We start from the raw sequence: 14,500 nt of genomic DNA on the forward strand, positions 1-14,500 counted from the left end.
CAGCCCTTTGCTCAAGCAGGCAACCCTATGCCATTTCAGACAAGTGACTGTCCGGTCTCTTCTTAAAAAACCTCCACCCACAACTTCTGGAGGCAAGCTGTTCCACTGGTTAATTGTCCTCACTGTTAGAAAAGGTAAAGGTTCCCCCGCTCATGCGTGCTAGTCGTTCCCGACTCTAGGGGGTGGTGCTGATCTCCGTTTCAAAGCCGAAGAGCCAGCGCTGTCCGAAGACGTCTCCGTGGTCATGTGGCCGACGTGACTCAATGCCAAAGGTGCACGGAACGCTGTTCCCTTCCCACCAAAGGTGGTCCCTATTTTTTCTACTTGCATTTTTTATGTGCTTTCGAACTGCTAGGTTGGCAGAAGCTGGGAGAAGGAACGGGAGCTCACCCCGTGACGCGGCGCTAGGGATTCGAACCGCTGAACTGCCGACCTTTTTGATCGACAAGCTCAGCATCTTAGCCACTGAGCCACCGCCATCCCTTCCTGTTAGGAGGTTTCTCCTTAATTCCAAGTTGCTTCTCTCCTTGATTAGTTTCCGCCCATTGTTTCCTGTCCTGCCCTCAGGTGCTTTGGAGAATAGCTTGACTCCCTCTTCTTTGTGACAACTTCTGAGATATTGGAAGACTGCTATCATGTCTCCCCTGGTCCTTCTTTTCTCCAGGCTGGCCAAACCCAATTCCTGGAACCGTTCTTCGTGTCTTTTAGCCTCCTGTCTGTTTCGTCGTGGAGCATCAGGGAGATAGAGATCTTCTCTAGCCTCGCAGAAAACTGAGGCAGGGAATTTATTTATTTATTATTTATTTATTTATTTATTTATTTATTTTTCGTATTTTTATACCGCCCTATCTCCCTAGGGACTCAGGGCGGTTAACAACCAGATAAAAATACACATATAAATACAAATAAAAACATCCATTAAAAAACTTCTTATAATTGGCCGAATAATTAAAATGATGATAATAAAAATAATAAAATCCCCATTAAAACCAATTCGAATTTAAAATCTAGTCCAGTCCTGCGCAAATAAATAGATGTGTCTTAAGCTCGCATAATTAGGGTGAAGAGGTTTACGCTGGGTACCAAACCATCTTTTCTGCTCATTCCAACTTGGAAACGGTTTGGACAAGTCTTGCCTGCAAATGCAAAGCAGGAGGGATTATTTAGTAGCTGGAGGGGTGCAGACAGGGCCCATCCTCGTATTACAACAATTCACATAGTGACCATTCAATGTGACAACGGCCCCGAAAAAAAGAGACTCACAACCGTTTTTCACACTTAACGACCGTCGTAGCATCCCCGTGGTCCCGTGATCAAAATTCAGATGCTCGGCGACTGACTCGTATTTATGGCAGTCGCAGTGGGTCCCGGGGTCACACGATCCCCTTTTTGCGACCTTCTGACCAGCAATGTCCGTGGGGGGGGAGGAAGTCAGATTCGCTTAAAAACTGGGTGACTAACTTAACAACGGCAACGGTTCAGCTGTGGCAAGAAAGGTTGTGGGACAAAACTCACTTAATGTTTCTCTTAGCAACATAAATTTTGGGCTCAATTGCGGTCGTAAGTTGACAACTACCTGTATTTGGGGGAGCTTGGCTTGACTGGGAAATCCAAGCAAACTTACAGAAGAAGGCAATAATGAGCCCTGTGTGTCTGTGTGAGAGAGAGACAGAGAGAGAGACAGACAGAGAGTTGATAGATGATGGACGGACAGACGGACGGACGGACGGACAGACATATGATGGAAGATGATAGATAGATAGATAGATAGATAGATAGATAGATAGATAGATAGATAGATAGATAGATGATAGATAGATAGACAAACAGACAGACAGACATATGATGGAAGATGATAGACGAGAGAGAGAAATAGATTGATCGATCATATGACAGACAGAGAGAGAGAAAGAGATGGTAGATAGATTGATGATAGAGGAGAGAGAGAGAAGATAGATATGTGGCTAAGAAGGATAGATTGATGATAGAATAGAATAGAACAGAATAGAATAGAATAGAATAGAATAGAATAGAATAGAATAGAATAGAATAGAATAGAATAGAATTTTTTATTGGCCAAGTGTGATTGGACACACAAGGAATTTGTCTTGGTGCATATGCTCTCAGTGTACATAAAAGAAAAGATACGTTCATCAAGGTACAACATTTACAACACAATTGATGGTCAATATATCAATATAAATCATAAGGATTGCCAGCAACAAGTTATAGTCATACAGTCATAAGTGGAAAGAGATTGGTGATGGGAACGATGAGGCGATTAATAGTAGTGCAGATTCAGTAAATAGTTTGACAGTGTTGAGGGAATTATTTGTTTAGCAGAGTGATGGCCTTCGGGAAAAAACTGTTCTTGTGTCTAGTTGTTCCGGTGTGCAGTGCTCTATAGCGTCGTTTTGAGGGTAGGAGTTGAAACAGTTTATGTCCAGGATGCGAGGGGTCTGTAAATATTTTCACGGCCCTCTTCTTGATTTGTGCAGTATACAGGTCCTCAATGGAAGGCAGATTGGTAGCAATTGTTTTTTCTGCAGTTCTAATTATCCTCTGAAGTCTGTGTTTTTCTTGTTGGGTTGCAGAACCGAACCAGACAGTTCTAGAGGTGCAAATGACAGACTCAATAATTCCTCTGTAGAACTGGATCAGCAGCTCCTTGGGCAGTTTGAGCTTAGATAGATGATAGATAGATAGATAGATAGATAGATAGATAGATAGATAGATAGATAGATAGATAGATAGATAGATAGATGAGAGAGAGAGAGGCAGAAATTAAGAAAACTGTCTTGGAGACTTTCCTCTGAATCAACTAGTATTCAAACACAGCTCAAAAGACATTTTACTTTCCTGTCTCCTTCTTAGTGCTTTGTAACAGTGGGTGTTCTGCTTCACTCTGTCTTTCCAGTTAGCCTAACTTTTTGAAGTTGTAAACATCATCCGAGGGGCTGTTGGTGACGTTGTTTATTAGTCCATCCAGTTTTGCAGGGGGGGGGGAGAGGAAAAAAAAATAAGCTCATGCTTAGTTGTGACTTTTTCAAGAGAGAGAAGAAGGAGGAAATGCCGTCAGCACAAACACACACTTCCCCACCCTTTAAAAAGAAGAAAAGAAAAGGGGGCGGGGAGAAGTGGATTTAACTGGGGGCGAAAGGTTATCTGGTTCCAGAAAACCAAACCTGGTTTTTTTTCCCCCTTCTTCTCCGAGTCAAAGCAACTCAATCAAACCCTAAAACTTTCATTTCTTGCTGCAACAACACACACACACAAAAGCTGGAATCAAAGGGTCTTCTCCCCCCACCCCCACCCCAAATTTTGATAAGCGAGAGTGTGGAGGCGAGGTGGAGAGATTACATGACTTGTTTGCTCGGTTTCAGTGACGCAAGAACGAGTACAAGGAAGGACAGAACGAAGAAACGCCCGGAGGGAGAAATATTTCCTAGCTCAAAAACAACAGAGTAAAGACAGAGCAATGAATTCTCAGTCTTACCCACTGGGCATTCGTGCCACAATGATTACACACACACACACACAAAAGACCACAAGGTCGCACTTTAGGTGGGCCTCGCAGAGAAGGGCATGAGGCTCTATTCCTTCCTCTTCCGCCCGCATCTGCCTCTTCGCAATTTCTTAATTTCTCAACTGCCCTGTATAATGAACCGGCAAACAAGTCATAAAATGACAGAGCAAATATATATAGATAGATAGACGGGCAAACCGCAGTTCATGGGGTTTTTTTTTTCATTCTCGTGTAATTTCCGAAGAAAATCTTACTGGGGGAACGTTGCAAAAGTTTCTTACGCAGCAAGAGTTACGTTGATGACCAAACTTTCTTGGGGATTTGTGACCGGAAGGAAAAAGTCAAGATTTGATCGAACTGGCAGGATTTTTCCCCGAGAGCCTGTCTTTCCCACTTGTCTGACTGAACAGGGGGTCTTCTACCACCTCCCCCTTATCGAAGGTAGAATCATAGGGCTGGGAGAGACCCCAGAGGTCTTCTAGTCCAGCCCTCTACTCAAGGCCACTTATAAAGTTTGTTAGAAAGCCCTTCTTTCAAAACAGCGATAGCACTTAGGCTTATATACCGCCTCAGCCCTCTCCTAAGCGGTTTACAGAGTCAGCATCTTGCCCTCAACAATCTGGGTCCTCATTTTATGCAGAATATCTGGAGCTACACACACACACACACACACACACACACACACACACACACACACACACACACACACCCTGGCACAGCTGGCTAGGCGACAACCCCAAGCCCATTCTTCAATACATAGGCTACTTCATGAATAAGCCCCTTTCCGTGGTTGAGTTCAGGGAAGAGGGTTAAAAGCTTTCAGTTGGAAATGCATCCATTACTTTTACTCCTCTGGCACTGATGACGTTTCCTAGTTGGGTTGTGAAACGTCTGCAAGCGAACAACCAAGCTCAGAGAGACCAAGGAGCCCACAGTCCTCTTCCTACTTCTCCTCCTCCTCTCCACAAATCCCATTCCCTTCTAGCATTGATGATATTCCCTAGCTGGGTCATGAAACGTCTGCAAGAAAACTACCAAGCTCAGAGAGCACCAAGGAGCCCACGGTCCTCCTCCTCCTCTCCACAAATCCCATTCCCTACTAGCATTGATGATGTTCCCTAGTTGGGTCATGAAACATCTGCAAGAAAACTACCAAGCTCAGAGAGCACCAAGAGCCCCATGGTGGTCCTCCTCCTCCTCCTCCTCTCCACAAATCCCATTCCCTTCTAGCATTGATGATGCTCCCTAGTTGGGTCATGAAATGTCTACAAGCAAACCACCAAGCTCAGAGAGCAACAAGGACTCCATGGTGGTAATCCTCCTCCTCCTCCTCCTCCTCCTCCTCCTCCTCCTCCTCCTCCTCCTCCTCCTCCTCCTCCGCCTCTCCACAAATCCCATTCCCTTCTAGCATTGATGATGCTCCCTAGTTGGGTCATGAAACATCTGCAAGCAAACCACCAAACTCAGAGAGCAACAAGGATCCCACAGTTCGACCCTGAGCTACAAATACTCTCTTCTATTGATCCCATTGTTAGCTTTGTTCTCGATCCTGTAAATGCAGTCTTAGCCTCCTGACAGATGACTTTCTACCAAGGCAGAAGAAAATAAGATTCTCAGTTAGACAGATCCTCCCTCCACCCTTTGCTTTGCCATATGAATAACAGAGTTGGAAGGAACCTTAGAGGTCTTCTAGTCTAACCCCTTGCTCAGGCAGGAGACCCTAAACCATTTCAGACATATGGCTGTCCAGTCGCTCCTTAAAAACCTCCATCGATGGAGCACCCACAACTTCTGGATTCCAGCTGTTCCACTGGTTGATTGCTAGGAAATTTCTCGTTGATTCCAGGTGGCTTCTCTCCTTGGTTAGTTTCCACCCATTGCTACTTGTTCTGCTTTCTGCTGCTTTGGAGAATAATTTGACTCCCCTCTTCTTTGCACACCCACCCACCCAGATATTGGAAGACTGCTTATCATGTCACCCCTAGTCCTTCTTTTCACTAGACTAGACATACCCAGTTCCTGCAACTGCTCTTCCTACGATCTTGGCTCCAGGTTAGAAACCTCAGATTCATCTTATGTGTTGCCTCTGCCTGTTCTTATCCCTGCTTCCTCTCGTGCTCCCCCCACAAAAGGAATGACATCGGCTTAAATTTGCAGGAGGCGAACCACGGAAGCTTATGTTCGTAAAAGGATCGTGGGCTGGGCTGTTTTGCTTTCTAGTTTCCTGGGCATCCTTCTCTCTCTCTCTGCCCAAGCTGGGATTTGCTGATCAAGACGGTCTTTACGGTTCATTGGTAACTGTTTCCATGGTGACGCCCAAGAGGTTTGTGACAGGGTGACTCGCAATTCCGGGTGTGGGTCTTTTTGTGTCTTTTTATATGCGTGTATATATAAAAAATTCACGTGATCTTGATTCTATCCCTCTGTTGATGAAGCCCAGAACTGTGTTGGCTTTTTTGGCTGCCGCTGCACACAGCTGGCTCCTATTTAAATGGTTGTCCACTAGGACTCCAAGATCCCTCTCACAGTTTCTACTATTGAGCAAGGTACCACCTATACTATATCTACTCCTCTGAATACAACAAAAATACCTTATGCCACAAGACTTGAAATCCTAGGTTTAGAAAACTTAGAACTCCGCCGCCTCCGACAGGATCTGTGTTTAACTCACAGAATCATCTATTGCAATGTTCTTCCTGTTGAAGACTACTTCAGCTTCAATCACAACCATACACGAGCACACAATAGATTTAAACTTAATGTTAACCGCTTCAATCTTGATTGCAGAAAATATGACTTCAGTAACAGAGTTGTTAATGCTTGGAATACACTACCTGACTCTGTGGTCTCTTCTCAAAGTCCCAAAAGCTTCAACCAAAAACTGTCTACTATTGACCTCACCCCATTCCTAAGAGGTCTATAAGGGGCATGCATAAGAGCACAAACGTGCCTACCATTCCTGTCCTACTGTTTCCTTTCATTATATCCAATTTATATAGTTATTACATGCTTATACCCATATATATGCTTATATGTTGTACAGTTGCTTCATGCTTATGCTTATGTATGCTGTTATGACAAATAAAATAAATAAATAAATAAAATAAAATATACTGTATATATATATACATATGAATTGGTGGTTCGGTCAATCTGGTCTGATAACGACCATCATTAAGAGAAGTTATGCTGGGCAAGGCAAAGGTTCCTTTTTCTTCAGCTTCTCAACTTACCTTTTGAAAAAAATGCCTGGAACTTTCCACAAAGGTTTGTTGTGGTTTTTTTTCTGAGTCCTGAATCCTGCATTTGGGGTTGGTTGGCTGCTCGGGTGTTTGTTCTTGCCGAAGAAAAATGCAATAAATAGCAGAGCACTGACCTTGGTTTTGAGGCTGTCCCGAACTAAGCTTCTCATCTTGATCTCTAGGGTTAAGGCAGGGGGAGGGGAAAAAAAAAACAGGCTGGGTTTGTTGAAGGATCTGAGAAGCTGTAGTTATGCAGAGTGGAATAAGGGGCTGGTCGGTCGGAGGACCCCAAGGGGAAGAAAAATTATTTTGGCTGCGACCACACCTTCTGCTGTCTCCCTAGAGGTCAGAATAACAGGAGAAAGTTGGAAGGGACCTTGGAGGTCTTCTAGTCCAACCCCCCTGATCAAGCAGGAGACCCTGTTTCAGACAATTTCTCTACTTGCTGGCCCCAGATTGGGCTAGATAACATTAAGTAAGCTTTGTTGATTCGAAAATAGATAGATAGATAGATAGATAGAGAGAGAGAGAGAGAGAGAGAGAGAGAGATAGAAAGAAAGAAATATATTAGAGAAAGATTAGAAATAGGATAGAGATAGATAAGATAGATAGATAGATAGATAGATAGATAGATAGATAGATAGATAGATAGATAGATAGATATAGAAAGAAATAGATTAGAGAGAGAATAGAGATAGGATATAGATAGATAGATAGATAGATAGATAGATAGATAGATAGATAGATAGATAGATAGATAGATAGATAGATAAAGAAATAGATTAGAGAGAGAATAGAGATAGATAGATAGATAGATAGATAGATAGATAGATAGATAGATAGATAGATAGATAGATAGATAGAAAGAAAGAAATAGATTAGAGAGAGAATAGATATAGGATAGAGATAGATAGACAGACAAATAGATAGATAGAGATAGAAATAGATTAGAGAGGGATTAGAGATAGGATAGATAGATAGATAGATAGATAGATAGATAGATAGATAGATAGATATAGAAAGAAAGAAATAGAGCGAGATTAGAGATAGGAGAGAGAGAGAGAGAGAGAGATGGATAGCTAGATGATGGATGGATGGATGGATGGTGGGTGGGTGGGTGGGTGGGTGGAGGGAGGGAGGGACGGACGGACGGACAGACAGACAGACAGACATGGATTTTGGATCTCCTCCACCTTAGTAAATAGATATTTTTTCACTCCTTCTAAATACAGGAGTCCTTCCAGAAAGTAAGCTGACAAGCTGTGAAACCTAATGGAAACCACAGGAAGTTTGCTGTCTAGAAGCATTTTTCTGTTTAGAGGAAGCATCTGCTTTGGTCCCATCCAGATCTGCTGAGGAAGCTAGAACCTCCACTGGCTAGAGCTTTCACTCCATCTTCTCCCAGGTTTGGCACTCTCTGCAAACAATAAAGGCAAAATTATGGGGTTTAAGAGAGCAGATAATTGAATTCTGCCATTTCGGCGCCCCCAAAGACCCCAATATGCCCTTACATGAGAGGCAAATCTGAATTGTAAAACAAACAACAACAAAAAACCCCAACCCTTGAAGGGTAGCCTGGTTATCTGCAAAGGATTATTTCTGTTCCCCCACCCACGAACCGCCCCCCTCCCCAGGGGTGGGCTTCAAAATTTTAGCAAGGGATTCTCTGCCAGGTTGCTGGGTGGTTGTGGCCATGGTGGGCGTGGCCTAGTCAGCCTCCTGTACCATGGGGAGGCATTTTTGTCCTCCCCGGACTCTGGAGGCTTTCCTCGAGCCTCCGGGAGGGCGAAAACCGCCTCCCCAGGCTCTGGAGGCCCTCTGGAGGCTGGAAATGGGAGGGGCAGGGCGGGGTGGGGTGGGCGGGGCCAGCCAGGAGTGAGATTTGGGGGGGGGTCTCCGAACAGCACAGAATCTTAGCTAGAGGTTCTCCCGAACCCCTGCGAACCTCCAGCAGACCCACCCCTGCCCCTCCCCAAATACCTTTCTGCCATTCCGTTGACTTCCTTCCAGCTCGGGGATAAACTTTGACTGGATTAGGGAAAACCCAAAGGTCAAGAAAAGCTGTGGGTGGCAGGAGATAAAATGTATGGTATAAAAAAAGATTAAGCAAATCTCCAGGCAGAATCCCCGGATCGGCCAAGTCGCTTGAAACCTGATGGACATTTAGCCGGAAGAATGTCTAGCTGCAAAAGCTTCCTTCGGCGAAATGAGTTTTCCACGATGTTTACGCTCCGCGCCGATTGCCTCTGCAGGGATCGCAAAGGGATTAAAAAGTAAAACCACTTTTCAGAAATGCCAAAACTTGTCCTGTCTTACCCAGACAAAAACTCTTGGCTGAGGGTTTGAAGAAAAAAAAAAGATTTTATTTTAAGATGCCACAGATTGATTTTACAATATAAAAGGAGGTGTGGTTAGGAACATAAAGGTAGAAGATTTCCCCTGTCTAGTGGTGTCCAGTGATAGGAGGCTGGATCTCATTTAACATATGTTTTAAACAGATATGTTTCTGTCTGTCTCTCTCTCTGACTATCTATCTATCTCTGTCTGTCTACCTACCTGCCTGCCTGCCTGCCTGCCTATCTATCTATCTATCTATCTATCTATCTATCTATCTATCTATCTATCTATCTATCTATCTATCTATCTATCTATCTATCTATCTATCTATCTATCTCTTTGTCTGTCTCTCTGTCTTTCTGCATATCTCTCTATCATTATCTATATCTCTTATTTATCTTGATTCTATCTCTCTGTCTGTCTGTCTATATATTCATCTATCTATCTATCTATCTATCTATCTATCTATCTATCTATCTATCTATCTAGCATCTATCTATCTATCTATCTATCTATCTATCTATCTATCTATCTATCTATCTATCTATCTATCCATCCATCCATCCATCCATCCATCCATCCATCCATCTACGGTATCTATCTATCTATCTATCTATCTATCTATCTATCTATCTATCTATCTAGCTATCTAGCTATCTAGCTATCTAGCTATCTAGCTATCTATCTATTTGTCTGTCTCTCTGTCTCTCTGCATATCTCTCTATCATTATCTATATCTCTTATTTATCTTGATTCTATCTCTCTGTCTGTCTGTCTATATATTCATCTATCTATCTATCTATCTATCTATCTATCTATCTATCTATCTATCTATCATCTATTTATCTATCTATCTATCTATCTATCTATCTATCTATCTATCTATCTATCTATCTATCTATCTATCTATCTATCTATCTATTTATCTATCTATCTAGCATCTATCTATCTATCTATCTATCTATCTATCTGTCTGTCTGTCTGTCTGTCTGTCTGTCTGTCTGTCTGTCTCTCTGCATATCTCTCTATCATTATCTATATCTCTTATTTATCTTGGTTCTATCTCTCTGTCTGTCTGTCTATATATTCATCCATCTCTCTATCTCTCTATCTCTCTATCTATCTATCCATCCATCATCTATCTATCTATCTATCTATCTATCTATCTATCTATCTATCTATCTATCTATCTATCTATCTATCTATCATCTAGCATCTATCTATCTATCTATCTATCTATCTATCTATCTATCTATCTATCTATCATCTATCTATCTTCTATCTATCTATCCATCCATCCATCCTCTCTCTCTTTCTCTCTCTCTCTCTCTCTCTCTCTAACTCTTAAATAACTCCTATATAGATATATATCACATGCTCAGGAACTAGGTATGTTTAACCTAACAAAGAGAAGGCTTGGGGAGACCTGAAAGACTCCTCCAATTTTTGAGGGGTTTCCTCAGTGAAGAGGGACTCGATTTGTTCTCCAAAGCACCTGAGGGCAGGACAAGAAGCAATGGGTGAAAACCCCTCAGAGGAAGATCCAACCTGGAACTAAGGAGAAATTTCCTGATAGTGAGAACAATTCATCAGTGGAACAGCTTGCCTCCAGAAGTTGTGGGTGCTCCAACACTGGAAGTTTTCGAGAAAAGATTGGACAACCATTTGTCCAGGGTGAACTAAGGTCTCCTGCCTTGGGCTGAGGGTTGGACTAGAAGACCTCCAAGGTCCCACCAAGATATATCCCTCTCTGGAAATCCTTGCTTGAGAGTTTTTGTGGGACATTCAACCTCAGGTGCTCTATTTGTGAAAATGATTTCATCGAAGGGTGAAGCATCAGGGCTCAGGAGTTGCACAAGCTCAAACCACCGCAGGTTGTAAGTCATGGCTGATGTGTTGTCCTCATTTGGCCACAGTGTTGTTTCAGCCAACGAAGCAAGTGGAAGAAAACATGGTTTAGCAAAACTCCCAAGTCTTAAGCAATGGAATCATCACTTCTGCTGACTCATCGACCGATGGAAGAAAAACAGATAGGGTTGCTAGCCAACCTAGCCACCGGGCACTGGGCGGCATATAAATCAGATTAATTAATTAGTCCATCTAGAAGTTGTTGAGCTCAGAGTTTGACTCAAAAACTCTTTTCCTATCTTCTCAAGAGATGATCTAACCAAGTCAGTTAGATCAGTTCCTCACTGAGGTTTGTCAGCTGACCTGAACCTCCACATGAGGTTCCCCTTCCAAGTTTTAATGTCAGCAAGTTTGTGGAGTGACCTTGATGCCATTTGGTTAGAAAACCACAAGTCTTCCAAGAAGTGTTGTGGTCTGTCAGCAGCCTACGGAGCTGGCAACGAGTCGGACAGCGATGAGGCTGAGGTGAGGCCAGGGCCATCAGGAAGTGAGGTGCGGACTCCAGAGCACCCAGAGACTGATGGTAGTGAGGCAGAGGAACAGGAGGAGCCTGCTCCTAAAGCACTCATGAGAAGAGCTGCCAGAAGGCAAGAGCACCTCAAGCACAAAGGACAACTTGGGAGTAGGGACAAGAGATGATTGGCCCTTCCCATAAGGCTTAAAACAGACCAGCACCAGCATTTGAGCTTTGCTGAAAAACAACGTTGATAGCTTCATCTTCTGCTTCATCTACATCTTTGTTTTTGTGGCTTCTGGATGTTTGCCAGGAAGGGCCTTTGGCAGTTTGCCTAATTGGACTAAAGTTTGTGAGATAACTGAGGAATTTGTGTTGGGAGGCATTTGTTTTACTTTGAGTTGAACGACGCTGGGAATGCCGTAATTCCCAGCTGTTCGAATAACATTTCTTTTTCCATGGACTAAGTTTATTACTACCTGCTTGAGTCTGGGTCACAACAAGGACAGGTAGTCCTCGACTTACAACAGTTCGTTTAGCGACCGTTCAGAAGTTACAACGGCACTGAAAAAAATGGAGCCACGACTGTTTTTCACATTACAATCCCCACAATCACGTAATCAAAATTCAGGCAGCTTGACAAAGGATTCATATTTATGACCTTCTGAGGAGCAAAATCGATGGGAAATCCAGTTTCATGTTACTAACTTAACAACTGCTGTGATTCACTTAACAATGGTGGCAAGAAAAGTCACAAAACAGGGCACTTTACAAATGTTTCACTTAGCAACAGGAATCGTGGGCTCAATTGTGGTCGTAAGTCGAGGACTACCTGTATCTATTATATCCACAGCAAGGAAGAGAAAGCAAAGATGGTTAAAATCGATCCGCTTTGTTCACAGAAGGGAATATATTTGATGATGCTTTTTAATTTGGAAACCACTTCTGCACTTTGTGCTTGTTATGAAAACAAAACGAAACTTGGATTTTGGTTTTGCCGATGAGGTAGATTTGTTTTTATCAAAATGGCTAGTATATAACTAAGAAAGGGGTGAAATCCAGCAGGTTCTGACAGGTTCTGGAGAACCGGTAGCGGAAATTTTGAGCAGTTTGGAGAACTTGTAGCGGAAATTTTGAGTAGTTCGGAGAACTGGCAAATACCACCTCTGGCTGGTCTCACAGTGGGGAGGGAATGGAGATTTTGCAATATCCTTCCCCTAGGAGTGGGGAGGGAAAGGAGATTTTGCAGTATCCTTCCCCACCAAGCCACGCCCACCTAGCCACACCACACCCACCAAGCCACGCCCCACAGAACTGGTAGTAAAAAAACTTGAATTTCACCATTGAATTAAGGCATAAAAATATAAAAAAACGAGGCTGTTATTGTCTACTACGCTAAAAAGAGTTCAAAGTCAATGCTTTTTTTTTCTTTTTTCCCCCTCACATTTTCTCTTCCCTTCCTTTTCCCCCCCCTTTCCCCTAGTTTCCCATTATTTTCATTTTCCTTTGCATTTTATATCTCGATCAGCCGATACAAATTTGAAAAGGGGGTTAAAAACAAAAAGAAACAAACTCTGGATTTCGGTGGGCAGCTGGGCGCTGCTGAACTATCCTTGACTTAGATAAGGATAGTTCATCTTTCATCTTTCCAGGGGGAAAAAAAAAAAGCTGTAATCTTTTCAACAAAGAGGGTTGGTTGGGCCTTGAGGCTATGTTCACTCCGGGCAGCTGGGGTTGCAAATCTTCCCGGCTCTGAAATCGTAAACAAACAGCCATGACGAAAAAGACTGAACAGAGCTGGCTTAAAGTTTTGACTTAAGGCAACATCTTCTGTTAATTCAAACATATGAAGAACGGTTGCAGGAACTGGGTGTGTCTAGTTTAATGAAAAGAAGGATTAGGGGAGACATGATAGCAGTCTTCCAGTATCTCAGGGGCTGCCCCAAAGAAGAGGGAGTCAAGCTATTCTCCAAAGCACCTGAGGGTAGAACAAGAAGCAATGGGTGGAAACTAATCAAGGAGAGAAGCAACCTAGAACTAAGGAGGAATTTTCTGACAGTGAGAACAATTAATCAGTGGAACAACTTGCCTGCAGAAGTTGTGAATGCTCCAACACTGGTAATTTTTAAGAAAATGTTGGATAACCATTTGTCTGAACTGGTGTAGGGTTTCCCGCCTGGGCAGGGGGTTGGACTAGAAGACCTCCAAGGTCCCTTCCAACTCTGATATTATTATTATAAACCCATCCCAAGAGCTGAGTTTAAGGAAAAGACAGCCATTCCACTGAAATGCTAGGTTCGGTTTCCAGCGTCAGGTTGCAAAACACCCGAGGTGACATTTCAGAGAAGCTGAAAACCAGTCTGTGGTCTGGGTTAGCGTTGATCTTCTTGGCCTTCCTGGGCCAAGGGTCTTTCTTAGCCTGAAGGCACCTACCTTCTGTTCGTAAAGAACCAGCTCCAATGCAAACACGAGAAGCCACTCCCTGCATCTCCAAGTCGCAGCTGGTCCTAAACTGGTCCCAATGCTTTGGAGGAGGCAGCTCAGTGGTGAGTTGCTCCCGGTTCGGTCCGGTTCTATAGAACCAGTAGTAAGCTTGTTCTTTAGAACCGGTGACGGAGCTTGTTCAGTTGACTGAATTTCATGTTTAATGAATAAAGTTAATAATAATGATGATGATGATGATGATGATGATGATGAGAAGAAGAAGAAGAAGGAGAAGGAGAAGAAGAAGAAGAAAGGAGGAGGGGGAAGAAGGAGAAGAAGAAGAAGAAGAAGAAGAAGAAGAGGAAGAGGAAGAAGAAGAAGAAGAAGAAGAAGAAGAAGAAGAAGAAGAAGAAGAAGAAGAAGAAGAAGAAGAAGAAGAAGAAGAAGAAGAAGAAGAAGAAGGTGGTAAAACTACAGTGCGATCTCCAAATACAGACTGATAAAGTTTTGGGACCCCGGATATCACGATTGTGGAAAAGAAAAAAATTGTGGATAGTCGACATTGTTATACTTGGTGACAACAGAATTGATGAGAAACAACTTGAAAAA

Source organism: Ahaetulla prasina, chromosome 16 (genome assembly GCF_028640845.1).
Source record: "Ahaetulla prasina isolate Xishuangbanna chromosome 16, ASM2864084v1, whole genome shotgun sequence".
NCBI lineage: Eukaryota > Metazoa > Chordata > Lepidosauria > Squamata > Colubridae > Ahaetulla > Ahaetulla prasina.